General features: G+C 37.6%; 1 protein-coding gene and 1 long non-coding RNA gene across 3 annotated transcripts in view; one reads left to right on the top strand and one right to left on the bottom strand.

Moving 5' to 3' along the window:
- Window positions 1–16,311, top strand: part of DOK6 (docking protein 6) — a 368,735-nt gene that overhangs the window by 140,605 nt on the left and 211,819 nt on the right. The gene's annotated exons all lie outside the window — the stretch shown is intronic.
- Window positions 1–16,311, bottom strand: part of LOC119870702 — a 72,762-nt gene that overhangs the window by 49,097 nt on the left and 7,354 nt on the right. The window lies entirely within an intron of this gene.

Raw genomic sequence — 16,311 nt, 5'->3', positions numbered from 1 at the left:
CATCTTCAGCGGGAGTAGATTCCATATCAATAAACCACTTTCCTTGTTCATCCATAGACATCACTCATCACCCATTAAACTTTTACTAGGAGATTGTAGCAATCCAGTCACATCTTCAAGCTCCACTTCTTGTTCTAGTTCTCTTAATGTTTCCACCACATCTGTGGGCCACTCATAAGGGTTGGAATCAATTCTTCCAAACTCCTGTGGTTATACATTGACCCCTTCCCATGAATTATGAATGCTCTTATGGGCACCTAAAACAGTAGATTCTTTCCAGAAGGTTTTCAATTGACCTTGCCCAGATCCATCAGAGGAATCACTATCTATGTCAACTATAGCCAGAATTACTCCTTGATTCATGAGCTGCAGAATGGATGTTGTGTGAGCTGGCATGGAAACAACATTGATCTCATTGTACATCTCCAATCACAGCTCTTGAGTGACCAGATGTATTGCCAATCCAATAGCAGTAATATTTTGAAAGAAATCTTATTTTCTTAGCAGTAGACCTCAACAGTGGGCTTAAAATATTCAGTAAGCTGTGTTGTAAACAGATGTGCCATCATTGAGACTTTGTTGTTCCATTTACAGAGCACAGAGTAGATCCAGCACAATTCTTAAGGGCCCTAGGACTTTCAGAATGGCAAATGAACTCTGGCTTCAACTTAAGTCACACTGCATGACATCCTAAGAAGTCAGCCTGTCCCTTGAAGTTTTATAGCCAAGCATTGACTTCTCCTCTCTAGCTGAGAAAGTCCTAGATGACATCTTCCAATTTAAGGTTATTTCTATCTGTACTAAAAATCTGTTGTTTAGTGTAGCCACCTTCTTGAAATATCTTAGCCAGATCTTCTAAATAACTTGTTGCAGCTTCAACATCAGCTCTTTCTACTTCACCTTGCACTTTTATGTTATAGAGATGGCTTCTTTCCTTTAAACCTTATGTATCATCCTCTTCTAGCTTCAGACTTTTCTTCTGCAGCTTCTTCACCTCGAAGCCTTCATGCACTGAAGAAAGTTTGGACCTTGCTCTGGATTAGGCTTCGGGTTGAAGGAATGTCACAACTGGTTTGATCTGTTCTCCAGGTCACTACGACTTCCTCTGTATCAGCAAGAAAGCTGTTTAGCTTTCCTGTTATTCATGTCATCACAGGAGTTCTTTCAAGAATTTCTCCTTTGCAGTCACAGCATGGTTGACTGGCACAAGAGGCAGAGGCCTAGCTTCTACCTATCCCAGCTTTTGACATGCCTTCCTCACTAAGTTTAATCATTTCTAGCTTTTGATTTAAGATGAGACATATGTGACTCTTGCTTTCACTTGAACACCAAGAGGGCATTGTCATCAAATATGGCTTATTTTATTATTAATAGGCCTAATTTTAATATTGTTGTGTCTCAAGGAATAGGGAGGCCTGAGGAGGAGACAGGGAGATAGCCAGCCAGTGGAGATTCAGAACATGCACATCATTTATCAGTTAAAGTTCACCATCATGTATAGACACAGTTTGTGCCATCCCAGAACAATTACAATAGTATCATCAAAGATCACCATAACAAAAAAATTTGAAAAACTGCCAGAATTACCAAAATGTGACCCAGAGATACAAAGTGAGCAAATGCTGTTGGGAAAACGATGTCGATAGACTGATGCAGCGTTGCCAATGAACCTTCAGTTTGTAAAGAACTTGACATTGGCTCAACACAATAAAGTGAAGTATACTAAAACATGGTATGCCTGTATATGAAATCTGAAAATTTATCTCCAAATAATTGAAGGTCAGTTGTATTTAAAGTCTGAACAACCTGATTAATTTCTGAAATAATTATTTGAAGCATTGAATGTATTCCATAATATAATGAAGTTATTTATATAGTTTCTTCCATCCAAAATATGTAATGGAATATTCATGAATTGGATAAATTCCCCCATATTAAAAATGAAAAGTATTTGAGTAAATCCCAAGTCCTAATATATATCCACATTTTTATAATTAAATTTTTAAAATTTTTGTATAAGTATTACTTTGTACCCAAAATACCGGGATATCATTTGTTCACATTATGTTCCCAGATTCTATATCATTATTTCTAAGAGAACATTATTTTCTAAAAATAACATCTTTTCCCCATAACTCTTTCTTAGTCAATAAGATATATTTGTATCTTACATTATTATTGCTGATTGTTTTAATAAAACATTTTTTTCCTGGAGGATTTTCTGTGGTTTTCTGCTTCTCATGCTTCACATGATCTTTCCTACCACAAATAAATTCAAAAGAGATACAGTAAAAAATCATTCATTTCATTCAAAATGAAAGGTAATAGGAATGCATTGAAGTCTTTATTTTGATTAATACTTTATAATATAGGCAATTACAAAACCTGTGTTGGCTCTCACTTCTGACACAGAACCTATAAACAGAAATGAACCTATGCCTCTGTGGTAAAGATTTAGACACTAGACAAAAAGCCTGTTCTTGGACTTAGGTGAATGGAACCCACTATGAAGCCTAATCACCATGAATATTACAATGAAGAAAATGCACATGTATAATTTCACCAAAAATGTTTTTTTAAAGCATTTCTATTTCCCAATTATGAAATCCTTTGACTCACGTAGATTATTTGATTTTGGAAGTGTTCAACTTATGAATGAAAGGAAAGTTCTTCATATAAGGGCTCTATCTTTTTAAAAGATTGATTGATTGATTGATTAATTGATTGATTGATTTGAGAGAGTGCATGCTTGTGTGCACACAAGGGAGGGAGGGGCAGAGGGAGAGGGAGGATCAGACACCCCGCAGAGCTCTATCCCAGAACCCTGGGATCACCACCTGAGCCAAAGGCCAACACTTAACTGACTGAGCCACCCAGGCACCTAAAGGTTCTATTATTGGAGGTACTCACCCCTGACTGTAGAAATTTTCATATTTGTGGTAATAAAGCTAATTTAATAGAAGTGAGCCAGTTAAACAACTAGCAGATTCTGATAATTATTCAGTTATATAGTCAAATATGACTTTAAATTGTTAAAGTATAGTTTCTAGAATCCAAGATAACAGCTGGCACATATCCACTACAAAGGACAAAATCAATTTTATTGCATTTAAGGAGTCAAATTTGGGTATGTGATATCAAAAGATATTCACTGCTGCTGCTCAGATTACATGGTCTGTGGATAAACATAATACTTTGGTTTCAAGTGATGTCAGCCCAGCACTTTTTATGAGCAGTCCATTTACTTTGGGGATAATGGGCGACATTTCTGTTTACTGATTGTTCAATACAAAAGACAACTTGAATGAAGTTGAAACAACTTCTATTTCTAGCTGACTCAGTCACTGTGGAATAGAATGGCTGGTTTATAACCATCTGGTTCTTAGCTATCCTGCTAAGAGATTTGGAAGAAATCATTTAAAAAAAACCAGCATCTAGTGACCTTGTGTAATCTGAAATGTGTTGGGATTTTGAAGTTTTTCTTTAGAGAAAGCAAAATGCATGTAGCGCTGACACTGTAATGAAACTAAATTTTTAACGTTCTCTGTAGACTCACATTGAATAAAACTACCAAACCTTACGTTGCACCCTGTCACAAAAGGACTAGGTTAATTCGGTAAAATTTGGTCCTGGTTTTATAAAGTTGGCATGATAAACAAATCAGGGACAGAAGCAATTTGAGCAATGTTTTATGACTTCATTCCCTTGTACTGTGAGGCGCTAATGTATAATGCAGGTGAGTGAAATGGTCTGTAGATTTAGTTGAGAGCAGTCCCTACCAGGGCATCAAAATAATGGCTGAGGTGAGTTGACACCACTTAGGATGAATGTGGCCCATGCACCAAACCTGAAAGAGGTTCTCTGATTTGGGGCATTGGAAACAAAGAACAATTGATTCACTGTGAAAGAAAAATGAATAAGCTAATGAACAGTTAATTTAGTTGTTCATCATTCAATGAAGTATCCTGATTTAATCACTCACTAAAAACTGATAAACTCTGGAGATTATTGTCTGGAGAATAAAATCTAGTACTCATTCCAGGAGTATTGCTTTAAGCCCCAATTCCAATGGTTTGCTTTTTCAGTTTCACCTGGTCCTCCTTTAGATCCCTACCTTTGAACTTTGTGAACAGTGGTAGAATGGTTTATCAGCCATCTGCTGTGTCAGCGCCCTGTCTAGGGTCACATCGTCCTCTCGTCCAGCACGCTGCACTTCCTGCCTATGGCTTCTGTGTGACTTGCTGCCCCTCATTTCAAACAGTGGAGCACTAGCTAACTCATGTGCCCTTTTTATGAGCTAATCAAAGTTTTCCCCCCAAAGTCAGTCAAGCTCCAGAAGGTACCTTTAGAACTAGCTACTATCTATGCAAGAATTTAAAATACTTTTCAAGTCTTATGAACAATTAACATAGATTGTCAGCTGGAAAATAGATAGGGAGGTGTCATTGTCATTCCTTATTCCCATACGTTAAGAAAATGCACTCTTGCTTTATTTTCAGGATTTACATAAAGAATATTACCTTTGATGTGTCACTCTGAAATTGTACCATATGCCAGTCTGTTATACAGAACTGTTCTTTTCTAAGAAATCAAACCATCTATAATTGGATGCCAGACTTTTTGAAATCTTTAAAGCAGAAAAGCAGTTTGAATATTTTTATGTGGGAAAAAAAATACCCCTTAATTTGAAATGTTGAATAAGGATTTAAAAATTGAGTATGTGTCTTAAAATGGCAACTCACTCAGTAAACTAACAAAAATATGTAGGATTTTCTTATTTAAGCTTTCCAGAAAATGTTTTAAATGATTAATATTCGATAGTGAGATAGGCCTCAAGGCTGAATTTATTTTTACCAGGCTTGTCCCTTATAAACTCATATATTTGTAAAAGATTCGCTACAAACAGATTAGGAAGAGGTATTAATACAAAATGCCCTGGTAGCATAAAACCAGGGTGATATAATAAAAAGAGCTCATGACAGTTGAATTGAGTCCCCTAGAAAAATATGTTCAACACCCTTTACTTGGAAATAGGGTGTTTGCAGACATGATCATGTCAAAATGAGGTCATAGTTGATTAGACTTGACTCTACATCCAAAGGACTCGTGTTTTTATTAGAGAAAAGAGGGTGAAATTTGGCTACAATCAGAGGAAACAGAGAGAAGCAGGCCATGTGAAGATGAAGGCAGAGATCAGAAAGACACAGCGGCCACCAAGGAATGCCGGGGGTTGCCAACAGGACAAGAAACCAAGAGATAGGAATGACCCAGGTTCTCCCTCAGAGCCTCTGGATGAAACCAGGTTGGCTGGCACCATGATGTCCAGCCTATCCAACTGTTGAGAATAAATTGCTGTTGTCTTAAACCAGCCATTCTGTGATCATTTATGATGCCAGTCTTAGTACTAGCACATAGCTCTTTCAAATCAGGCTTTATTTTTTTTTAATTTATTTTTTATTGGTGTTCAATTTACTAACATACAGAATAACCCCCTGTGCCCGTCACCCATTCACTTCCACCCCCCGCCCTTCTCCCCTTCCACCACCCCTAGTTCGTTTCCCAGAGTTAGCAGTCTTTACGTTCAGTCTCCCTTTCTGATATTTCCCACACATTTCTTCTCCCTTCCCTTATATTCCCTTTCACTATTATTTATATTCCCCAAATGAATGAGAACATATAATGTTTGTCCTTCACCGACTGACTTACTTCACTCAGCATAATACCCTCCAGTTCCATCCACGTTGAAGCAAATGGTGGGTATTTGTCATTTCTAATAGCTGAGTAATATTCCATTGTATACATAGACCACATCTTCTTTATCCATTCATCTTTCGTTGGACACCGAGGCTCCTTCCACAGTTTGGCTATCGTGGCCATAGCTGCTATAAACATCGGGGTGCAGGTGTCCCGGCGTTTCATTGCATCTGTATCTTTGGGGTAAATCCCCAGCAGTGCAATTGCTGGGTCGTAGGGCAGGTCTATTTTTAACTCTTTGAGGAACCTCCACACAGTTTTCCAGAGTGGCTGCACCAGTTCACATTCCCACCAACAGTGTAAGAGGGTTCCCTTTTCTCCGCATCCTCTCCAACATTTGTTGTTTCCTGCCTTGTTAATTTTCCCCATTCTCACTGGTGTGAGGTGGTATCTCATTGTGGTTTTGATTTGTATTTCCCTGATGGCAAGTGATGCAGAGCATTTTCTCATATGCATGTTGGCCATGTCTATGTCTTCCTCTGTGAGATTTCTCTTCATGTCTTTTGCCCATTTCATGATTGGATTGTTTGTTTCTTTGGTGTTGAGTTTAAGAAGTTCTTTATAGACCTTGGAAACTAGCCCTTTATCTGATATGTTATTTGCAAATATCTTCTCCCATTCTGTAGGTTGTCTTTGAGTTTTGTTGACCGTATCCTTTGCTGTGCAAAAGCTTCTTATCTTGATGAAGTCCCAATAGTTCATTTTTGCTTTTGTTTCTTTTGCCTTCGTGGATGTATCTTGCAAGAAGTTACTATGGCCGAGTTCAAAAAGGGTGTTGCCTGTGTTCTTCTCTAGGATTTTGTTGGAATCTTGTCTCACATTTAGATCTTTCATCCATTTTGAGTTTATCTTTGTGTATGGTGCAAGAGAGTGGTCTAGTTTCATTCTTCTGCATGTGGATGTCCAATTTTCCCAGCACCATTTATTGAAGAGACTGTCTTTCTTCCAATGGATAGTCTTTCCTCCTTTATCGAATATTAGTTGACCATAAAGTTCAGGGTCCACTTCTGGATTCTCTATTCTGTTCCACTGATCTATGCGTCTGTTTTTGTGCCAGTACCACACTGTCTTGATGATCACAGCTTTGTAGTACAACCTGAAATCTGGCATTGTGATGCCCCCAGATATGGTTTTCTTTTTTAAAATTCCCCTGGCTATTCAGGGTCTTTTCTGATTCCATACAAATCTTAAAATAATTTGTTCTAACTCTCTGAAGAAAGTCCATGGTATTTTGATAGGGATTGCATTAAACGTGTATATTGCCCTGGGTAACATTGACATTTTCACAATATTAATTCTGCCAATCCATGAGCATGGAATATTTTTCCATCTCTTTGTGTCTTCCTCAATTTCTTTCAGAAGTGTTCTATAGTTTTGAGGGTATAGATCCTTTACATCTTTGGTGAGGTTTATTCCTAGGTATCTTATGCTTTTGCGTGCAGTTGTAAATGGGATTGACTCCTTAACCAGACAAAGACCCCACCAAAAAGGAGAATTACAGACCAATATCCCTGATGAACATGGATGCAAAAATTCTCAACAAGATACTGGCCAATAGGATCCAACAGTACATTAAGAAAATTATTCACCATGACCAAGTAGGATTTATCCCTGGGACACAAGGCTGGTTCAACACCCATAAAACAATCAATGTGATTCATCATATCAGCAAGAGAAAAACCAAGAACCATATGATCCTCTCATTAGATGCAGAGAAAGCATTTGACAAAATACAGCATCCATTCCTGATCAAAACTCTTCAGAGTGTAGGGATAGAGGGAACATTCCTCGACATCTTAAAAGCCATCTATGAAAAGCCCACAGCAAATATCATTCTCAATGGGGAAGCACTGGGAGCCTTTCCCCTAAGATCAGGAACGAGACAGGGATGTCCACTCTCACCACTGCTGTTCAACATAGTACTGGAAGTCCTAGCCTCAGCAATCAGACAACAAAAAGACATTAAAGGCATTCAAATTGGCAAAGAAGAAGTCAAACTCTCCCTCTTCGCCGATGACATGATACTCTACATAGAAAACCCAAAAGTCTCCACCCCAAGATTGCTAGAACTCATACAGCAATTCGGTAGCGTGGCAGGATACAAAATCAATGCCCAGAAATCAATGGCATTTCTATACGCTAACAATGAGACTGAAGAAAGAGAAATTAAGGAGTCAATCCCATTTACAAATCAGGCTTTAAAAAAATACGTCATTTGTGGAGGGCTTTGTATGGGTTTCAACAGGTAGGTGGAGAAAAAAAAAAGAATTCTGTATATAAATGCAAACAAGAAATGATGAAATTCGTCCATGTTTTTAAAGTGGCTTTGGGAGCAGATGAGTGGAAATAGCTGAGAAGGGTTTATGAGTTTGGACTTTTTTTTAGAACATAAATGGGGCAAATTAAAGTTCTTTCTTTTTAAACTACAAATTTAAACTACAAATCGTTTTTCTTTCCCATTATCGAAGTGATACAAGTTCTCTATCTGAAAAATAAGGCTGACTTTATGTATTGAAAATGCTTAGAAATAAGGACTAAGTAAAATATAACACATTTAAATGCATAGCTCAGCTTATAAGAAAGAAAAGAGGTGCCACAAAAAGCTAAAATGAAGAGAAAGCTTTCAAGAGGAGTAAATTGGACCGGGAGCCTTTGTTCATCTTGGAATGAACATGGAACATGCAAGCATCTTCACAGCTGTGACTGCAGGGCAAGAGACGGCGCCTTGACTTCTACGAGTTGGGGAAGCACAGTTGAAAGCTCTCCATAAGAAGTGAGTAAGAAAACAAAATTCCAGTGCCAGCAAAGAAAAATGACTTCTAAGTGTGGCCCTTGTGAACATGTCAATCCACAGCTGACCTTGCTGGCCATTTTGTACCATTATACATTATACTACCTTCGTGATCCTGGACACCACCAGCCCAGGAATTTACCAAAATGACCTAGAATTTGGAATATTCCTTCAGCAACACATGCCTCTCTGGATTCCCATGTGCAGTTTCTAAGGTAGGAATGCACTGACAAAGAAGATCAAATCATAAGCAAACAAGCACTGTGGGTAAAGTTGGAAAACAAACTTAATGTACAAAAATGATCACTGTGGTGTTTTTTATACAATAGAAAAAAAATCACAAACTAATTTTTCATCAAGTTGTCGTTGATTTACAAAAACAAAATAACTTGCAGCAATTAAAACTGATGGTGTACATTTCTGTTCATTCATTTGAAAAGATGCAGATTATTAAGTGAAAAGTGCAGTTCACAAAATATACCATAGAGTGAGCCCAATATTTTGAACATGTGTAAACACACACACACACACACACACACACAAACACATGCATGCACACATACATACAAATTTATCTATATGGAAAAGCAACCAGTACTGAAAATTCATATCAGTGACTTTGCCTTAATGAGGGAATATCAAAGATGTTCTTTTTATATTTGTACTCTGAAAGTTGTCTAATTAGTAGACATTGATTTTGTTATTTTATGTATTATTAAAATATCATACATAGATATGATATAATATATATCATATATAATATACAATAATATAAATAATAGTATTACAAACATCTGTGAACTTGTCAACCAACTTAGAAATAAATGAATCAGGGGTGCCCGGGTGGTTCATTTGGTTGAACATTTGCCTTTAGCTCAGGTCACGATCCCAGGGTCCTGAGATCCAGCCCCGCATCAGGCATTGCCTGCTCAGTGGGAAGCCTGCTTTTCTTTCTCCCCACTACTCGTGCTCTCTCTCTCTCCCTCTCTCTCCCAAATAAATAAATAAAATCTTTAAAAAAGAAATAAATGAATAAAACTCCGTATAACTATGTGACGTGTGCCTTTGTTACAATTATATAATCCCTAAAATTTTATTATAACGATTTACATGTTTTATTTACTAGACATTTGTGATTTATACTTTTTCATATTTAAATTTATTTCTAGAAATCATAATTTGTTATTTCACATATTTTTGAAATTTATATAAATTCTATATTCTTTGGCAAATTGCCATTTTTTGTCTGTTATATTTGTGAACTTTTACTTTGATACATATGGCCCTAGTTTGTTCATTTTATTTCATTGCAGTCTGTTTTTCTGATAGCTGAGTTATATACTTAAAATATGTCCATTCATTCAAAGTTTGCATCCATCAATGTAATTACATGACTCTTTTCCCTTAAACAATTAACAACTAAGCCCTGGGTGTCTTAGTTGGTTAAGTGTCCAACTTCCAAATCTTGATTTTGGTTCAGGGCATGATCTTGGGGTTCTGAGATCTAGCCCCGTGTTGGGCTCTGTGCTCACGGGAATTCTGCTTGAGATTCTCTCCTTCCCCCCACTCCACTCCTAACCACCTGCTTGCTCTCTCTCTCTCAAATAAATATTAAAAAAAAACAATTAATAGGACAAAATATATCAGTGTGTTTCCTGCTAAGTCATGGTCAAGAGCCTACTCTGGGGCCATACTGAGTTCAGGTGCTCCCAGGGCTCTGATTCCTCCTTGATAAATGGGGCCAATGGCAATTTTACATCATGGATTTGTAATAAAGATTTAATATCAAAAGAACATTACCTGAAACATATTAAACATTTGGCAAATTATAGTTAATAATCATCATCTTTATGTTTTAAAGGTCAATCCCAATTGGACATATTGAAGCATCATCTTCATAGACTTTTAAATTCAGTTTTCTGTAACACACAGGATTTTCACAACTTGAAATGGGTCTGTGAATTCCTTGTTCTTTCCTAGACAGAGTTTGGCATCAGGATGTTGTCAGTGTTCATAAAAAGAATGTCTTGTTTTTAAGTGTTTCTGCTTTTAAGCTTTAGAGCAATTTAAATAACAAATGAAATATTATGTCCATGTTGCTTTTTAAAGCTTCTGAGGTTAGTACATTTTTGAGGAGTACTTTGTTTAAAACTTCATGGCCACCCAGGCTTTCTATATCTATCTGAATGCATTCTGGTAATTACGTTTTCCTGGAGTCCTGTCCCTTTTCTCCTGATTCTTAGATTCCTTTGTATCTGACCAGGCGAGACCACAGCCTCTGGCATCTAGTGCCTGGGTTCAAATGTCGGCTCCCCACTTTCCAGTGGGGAGAAAGTGCCTTTCTTCTCATGAACCTTGGCCATGGCATCTTTAAAAGCATAATTATAGAAAGTACTGAAATTGTTAATCACCTAGCAGGGTGACTGGAACTTGGTAAATGCTGTCAGAATTAACTATTATTACTGTATAACTTAGTGTTTTGGTTTCATTTGTCTACACTTCCCATTTGTAAAATTGTAGACTTGTGTGTTCTTCTCTTTTCTCTTTTTCTTTTTATCTAGAGTGTCAGGCATGTATGTATTTTCTTGTCTTGTTTTGGCAGATGAATGTGAGGAGAGGGAGCGAGTCAAGGAGGCACACCTTGTGGGGCTAGGAGTTGTAGTGGTTGAGCTGGATGTGGAGAGGATCGAGGGCCTCAGGGTGGTGATTGGGTTTGAAAACATGGAGGAGCGACAGTGGACTGGCGGTCCTGATGGAGTTCAAAGAGTGTTCGAACTGAGATAGTCACTGGAGTAAATTAGAAACATAAGTGATGCCAGTCCAAGGTTGAAATGTGTGAAGCTAGTTTCAGTGAAGGATGAGAACTGTGATTATTTGGAAATTTTCCTTATGGGAAATAGTTAATTACTCAACAATAAAAGATGATGCTTTGCACAGGGTATGTAAGGTAAGGTGCTGCCAATCATGTATTATGAAGAGGAGAGCATGGCCTTAAAGTATATCTAAAATAATATAATTAAAAGTGCATGCTGTTATACTTCCTGGGCTGGCTTCTTAGGAGGATTTCACTTTTGCAAAGAAATATATTCATCTAATTTTATGACTTACAAATACTCAAAATACAGCAACAGACTTTGTGTTAATCTCCCTTTTGAATCTTTCAGCTTCAACAGATTTAGATGCCAGATACATGTAACACTCGCACCTGCATCTGAGAAGGATCACATAGGAAATCTCATTTAATTTTTTAAATAAGTCCCTTCCATTTATTGTGTTTTCCATGCACGCACCTTCTTATTAGCTTATAAACCCACACCTTATTTTTATGACTTTCTCCGGGTCTATAAGGAGAGAAAATAGAGACTAGAGAATTATATTTAAGTCTACAGCTTGATAACCTTCGTCTCTTGTGAATTCGAGCTTTGTGTTATGAAAGCACATCACATTGACATCTGCAGGATTTGTTTTGATAACTATAATTTCTTGGACACAATATATCACCAAGCTGCCTCTTAATGTCTGCAGCCAAAAGCACTTTTCTTTAGTGTGTCACTAAAAGTGTTATGAAATAAGCAATAGGATTTTGTGTTTAAGTACCCTGTTGCCATTTGCTTCAAGCTGTCTTTAAATGTACTACCTCTAACAACATAGCTGTGGTTCACTCAATTGTAGTGAATTTGTTTATAAACAGCAAGGCAGATGTCAGCAACAAATTAGATTTAATGCAGGTCACCAAGGCCTCCTTAGATAAGGAGCTTGCAGGCATTGAGTGGAAATTGCGGAATGACACAAAGAAAATTGAGATTCAGAGATTCGAACAACTGGTAGGTGGAACAGTTATATTGTTTAAGGGATATAAACATAAGACATTTTTTAAAAAATTTAACCTTGAGACCAGTTCCCACTTAGGAATTTCAGGAAGATAGGACACCTGGGTGGCTCAGTGGTTGAGCATCTGCCTTTGGCTCAGGGTGTGATCCCGGGGTCCTGGGATCAAGTCCCACATCAGGTTCTCCACAGGGAGCCTGCTTCTCCCTCTGCCTATGTCTCTCTGTGTCTCTCCTGAATAAATAAATAAAATCTTTTTTAAAAAAGGAAATTTCAGGAAGGTAAGAACTTAAAGGAGTGTTTCTGACTGGAAAGAAAAAACAGTCATTGCTTGTGTCCACCCCAAGCACTCCTGGATCATATGAGCTAGAACTGCCCTTTCCCTGTTCCCACAATGCTTTGTTCATACACTCAGATGATTATTGCAGATTCTCCATGTGTTATATTCAGGGAGGGGTTTCAGTGTGTGGAGAAGGTGATAAAATCTACCGAAAACATAACTGTGAAAGTAAAATTCACCTTTGGTCTAAATAATTTATTGAACACCTGTGTTGCCTAGATGACATTGACTCAAATGTGCATAATCATATTCCCAAGAAAAGGTCTTTGTCTTCTAAGAAAGTAAAGAAACGCAGGCCAATGGAATTAAATAGATCCAAAATTCAGCCCATTATTAGCTCTGCCACTAGACAAGATACTCAATCCCTCTAAGTGATGGCTACTGATATTTAGCAAATACTGTTGTGCTTCTGAAATGAGCTCACTTAAATTTCACTGTAAAGCTCACTGTGCTTTACAGAATGAGCTCACTTAAATTTCACAGTTCACATAAAGCTCTTAGAAGGATCATATTCCCATCGTAGGAAGGGATGAAATGAAGGTGCAAAGAGGTGATACCCATCGTTGATAAGTGCAAGAGCCAGGATGTAAATCCAGAACCTCCACTCCCAGCTACTCTACCCCCATGTATTTTAGTCTGACCATTTTCATCTGCAAAAAGGAATAATTTACAGTGCCATTGACTGAGATTGTGGTGAATACTATGGCACAGAGTAAACCCTTTGTGAATGCTAACTGCCATTATTTTGGCCTTAGGTAGCTACCTCTTTTATAAATTCTTTTTTTTTTAAGATTTTATTTATTTGAGAGAGAGAGCATGCTGCATGCACACACGCAAGAAAGAGTGGGGGTTGATGGGGAGCAGAGGGAGAAGCAGACTCCCCACTGAGCAGGGGTTCAATCCCAGGACCCTGAGATCACAACCTGAGCCTGAGGAAGGTACCTAACCAAATGACCCACCTAGGCACCCCTCTTTTATCAATTCTTGATATAGGGTAGAGAGGGAATGATCACATTTCATTGTTTGGGAAGCTTTTATGTTGAATTCGCCGGAAACAGTTCAGAAATGAGTTTGTTTTATTTATTGGAAAAGTCTATCCCCCTTTCCTGAACCTAGGCTTACTTAAAGAGATTAGCTTAAAGATATTCATCACCGCCATCAAAACTATCAATCATAGAAATCCTGTCATGGTACCCAGAGATATATTAAATCATCATTATGTTTTTAAAAGATTTTACATATTTATTCATGAGGGAGAGAGAGAGGCAGAGACATAGGCAGAGGGAGAAGCAGGCTCCTCATGGGGAGCCTGATTGGAACTCGATCCCAGGACCCCGGGACTATGCCCTGAGCTGAAGGCAATGCTCAACCACTGAGCCACCCAGGCATCCCATAAATCATCATAATTTTAACTTTGATTTTCTATTACTTGAGAAAGGCAACTGCTTCATACATTTTTTTAAGATTTTATTTATTTTATTAATGAGAGACACACACAGAGAGAGAGAGAGAGAGGCAGAGACACAGGCAGAGGGAGAAGCAGGCTCCATGCAGGGAGCCCAACATGGGACTCGATCCCAGGTTTCCAGGATCACGCCCTGGGCCGAAGGCGGCGCCAAACCGCTGAGCCAACCGGGCTGCCCTTCATACATTTTTTAAACATAACAATCTTTTGCAACCATTTTTATATCAAATACTAGCATAATAAAAACTTTCAAGTTTTGGGCCTTTGTAATCTAAAATCAGATTTAAAAAATCAGGTGCTTTTCTGCAATCAGAGAAAATGTCAAAGTAATCATAATCCTTTTTGCAAAAAGTTGGTCTCAATTTTCATGAATACGAGATCTATCCCTTTAATCATTGGACCATCCTGTTAGATTTCTAAACCACATGCAATTAACCAAATGAAAGCTTAGCCAGGGATGACTTTCATGAAAGAATTACTCTCGGATTCTTTTTAGGGACTATATTCTCAATTTAATTAACTGATTCCTAACTGTGTCTTTTTCTCCTTTAACAATGTCATTTTATTAGTCTTTCAGCTTATAAGAAACCTGGCTTCTAAATCACTTTATCATACATACTAGAGGCTAGTTCCTTCCCAACTTTGGTATATAAAATAGTGTTTTGTGCTTTCTTTTACTTTATGCTGCACAGATTATACCTAATCTTATTAAATATGGTTTTCCCCCATCTGCTTTGCTGAACATTTTTGAAGATCAATATTATTTAAATCTCCTATATATCCTACTCTACTTTGTATCACTTATAAAGTTTTATTTAACTGCCTCTTTTAGTCATTATTAAAATATACTGAAGGCTGAGATAAATTTTACAACTTGACTAGGCAAGTCTAGAGAATATCTGAAAACCAGTGTTCTTTAATTTTTTCTAGCATTTTTCTGTGTCCTTATCATACTGGTAAATGCCCAAAATGCCATTGAAAAGGCTATAAAGCTGTAAAGTAGGTGACCTAAGAATGCAATAAACTCTTTAATAGTGTAAAGACCAAACTTGAATTCACTTTAAGGTCACAAGTTGGAGTTATTTTATTACATTTTTCATGAGTCAAAATCCTAAGAGGAACATGTTTTACAGCCAGAGAGTAAGTTTGTTTTATAATTTGTCAGGAAAACAAAATCTATGGCTTGATCAAGTTCTCATGTAATACATCTTGGAAGGGTAACTCACTTGAAATGGCTTTGGTTGATATTTCTGCTTTTCAGAGTAAATTCCACAGTAGCACATGCAGATAATGAGGGCCCATCTATACCCCACCAACCCTGCAGCCAGATTCATTGTACCCATTATTAATAATAAATATTTATCCATAGGTGTAAGGTCAAATGGGCATGTGTAGTTCAAATCCTGCATATAGAAAAAGGTGTGCAAGACTTCTCAAGTATTTTTTTAAAAGATTTTATTTATTTATTCAAGAGAGACACACAGAGAGGGGCAGAGACATAGGCAGAGGGAGAAGCAGGATCCCTGCAGGGAACCTGATTCAGGATTCGATCCCAGGACCCTGGGATCACACCTGAACTGAAGGCAGATGCTCAAACACTGAGCCACTCCGTTGCCTCTCAAGTATTTTTTTTTAAGCAGATATCTTACTTGCTTCAGAAGAGATGCACATCTGTTAACTATGTTAGCATCATTGTTACACTCTGTTCTGTGCTTTCTTTGGACCAGGTCTAGAACTCGGTATTCACATACAATATTGAAACACTATGAGAAAAAGTTCCTAGACTCAGCCTGTTATTTTGAAACCTGTTTTTGTTTCAAGACTTTATTTTATAACTAACTATTATCTCTCTGAAATGAAGTCACCAAAAGAGCAGCGATAAAGCAGTGTTTTCGTGGGCAGAACTAAGTGAATTCTGAGATACGGAGTAGGGAAATGTTCTGGAGTAGGCAAATCCCTACATTCTTGGACAAAGTGAAAATCAACCCAATGTTAAGATTCACATCAAGGATGCATTTAGAACACTTGACTTGCAATAATACCTGATCCCACTGCTCACTACTGAGTAGAAAGACACATTGGTATTACCTGTATCCTTTTCCCTGTCCTCTTAAAACTCCCACTCAACGCATC

This window comes from Canis lupus, chromosome 1 (assembly GCF_011100685.1).
Source record: "Canis lupus familiaris isolate Mischka breed German Shepherd chromosome 1, alternate assembly UU_Cfam_GSD_1.0, whole genome shotgun sequence".
Classification (NCBI taxonomy): Eukaryota; Metazoa; Chordata; class Mammalia; order Carnivora; family Canidae; genus Canis; species Canis lupus.
Note: the sequence above shows the minus strand (reverse complement) of the source record. Positions and strands in the feature narration are given on the sequence as shown.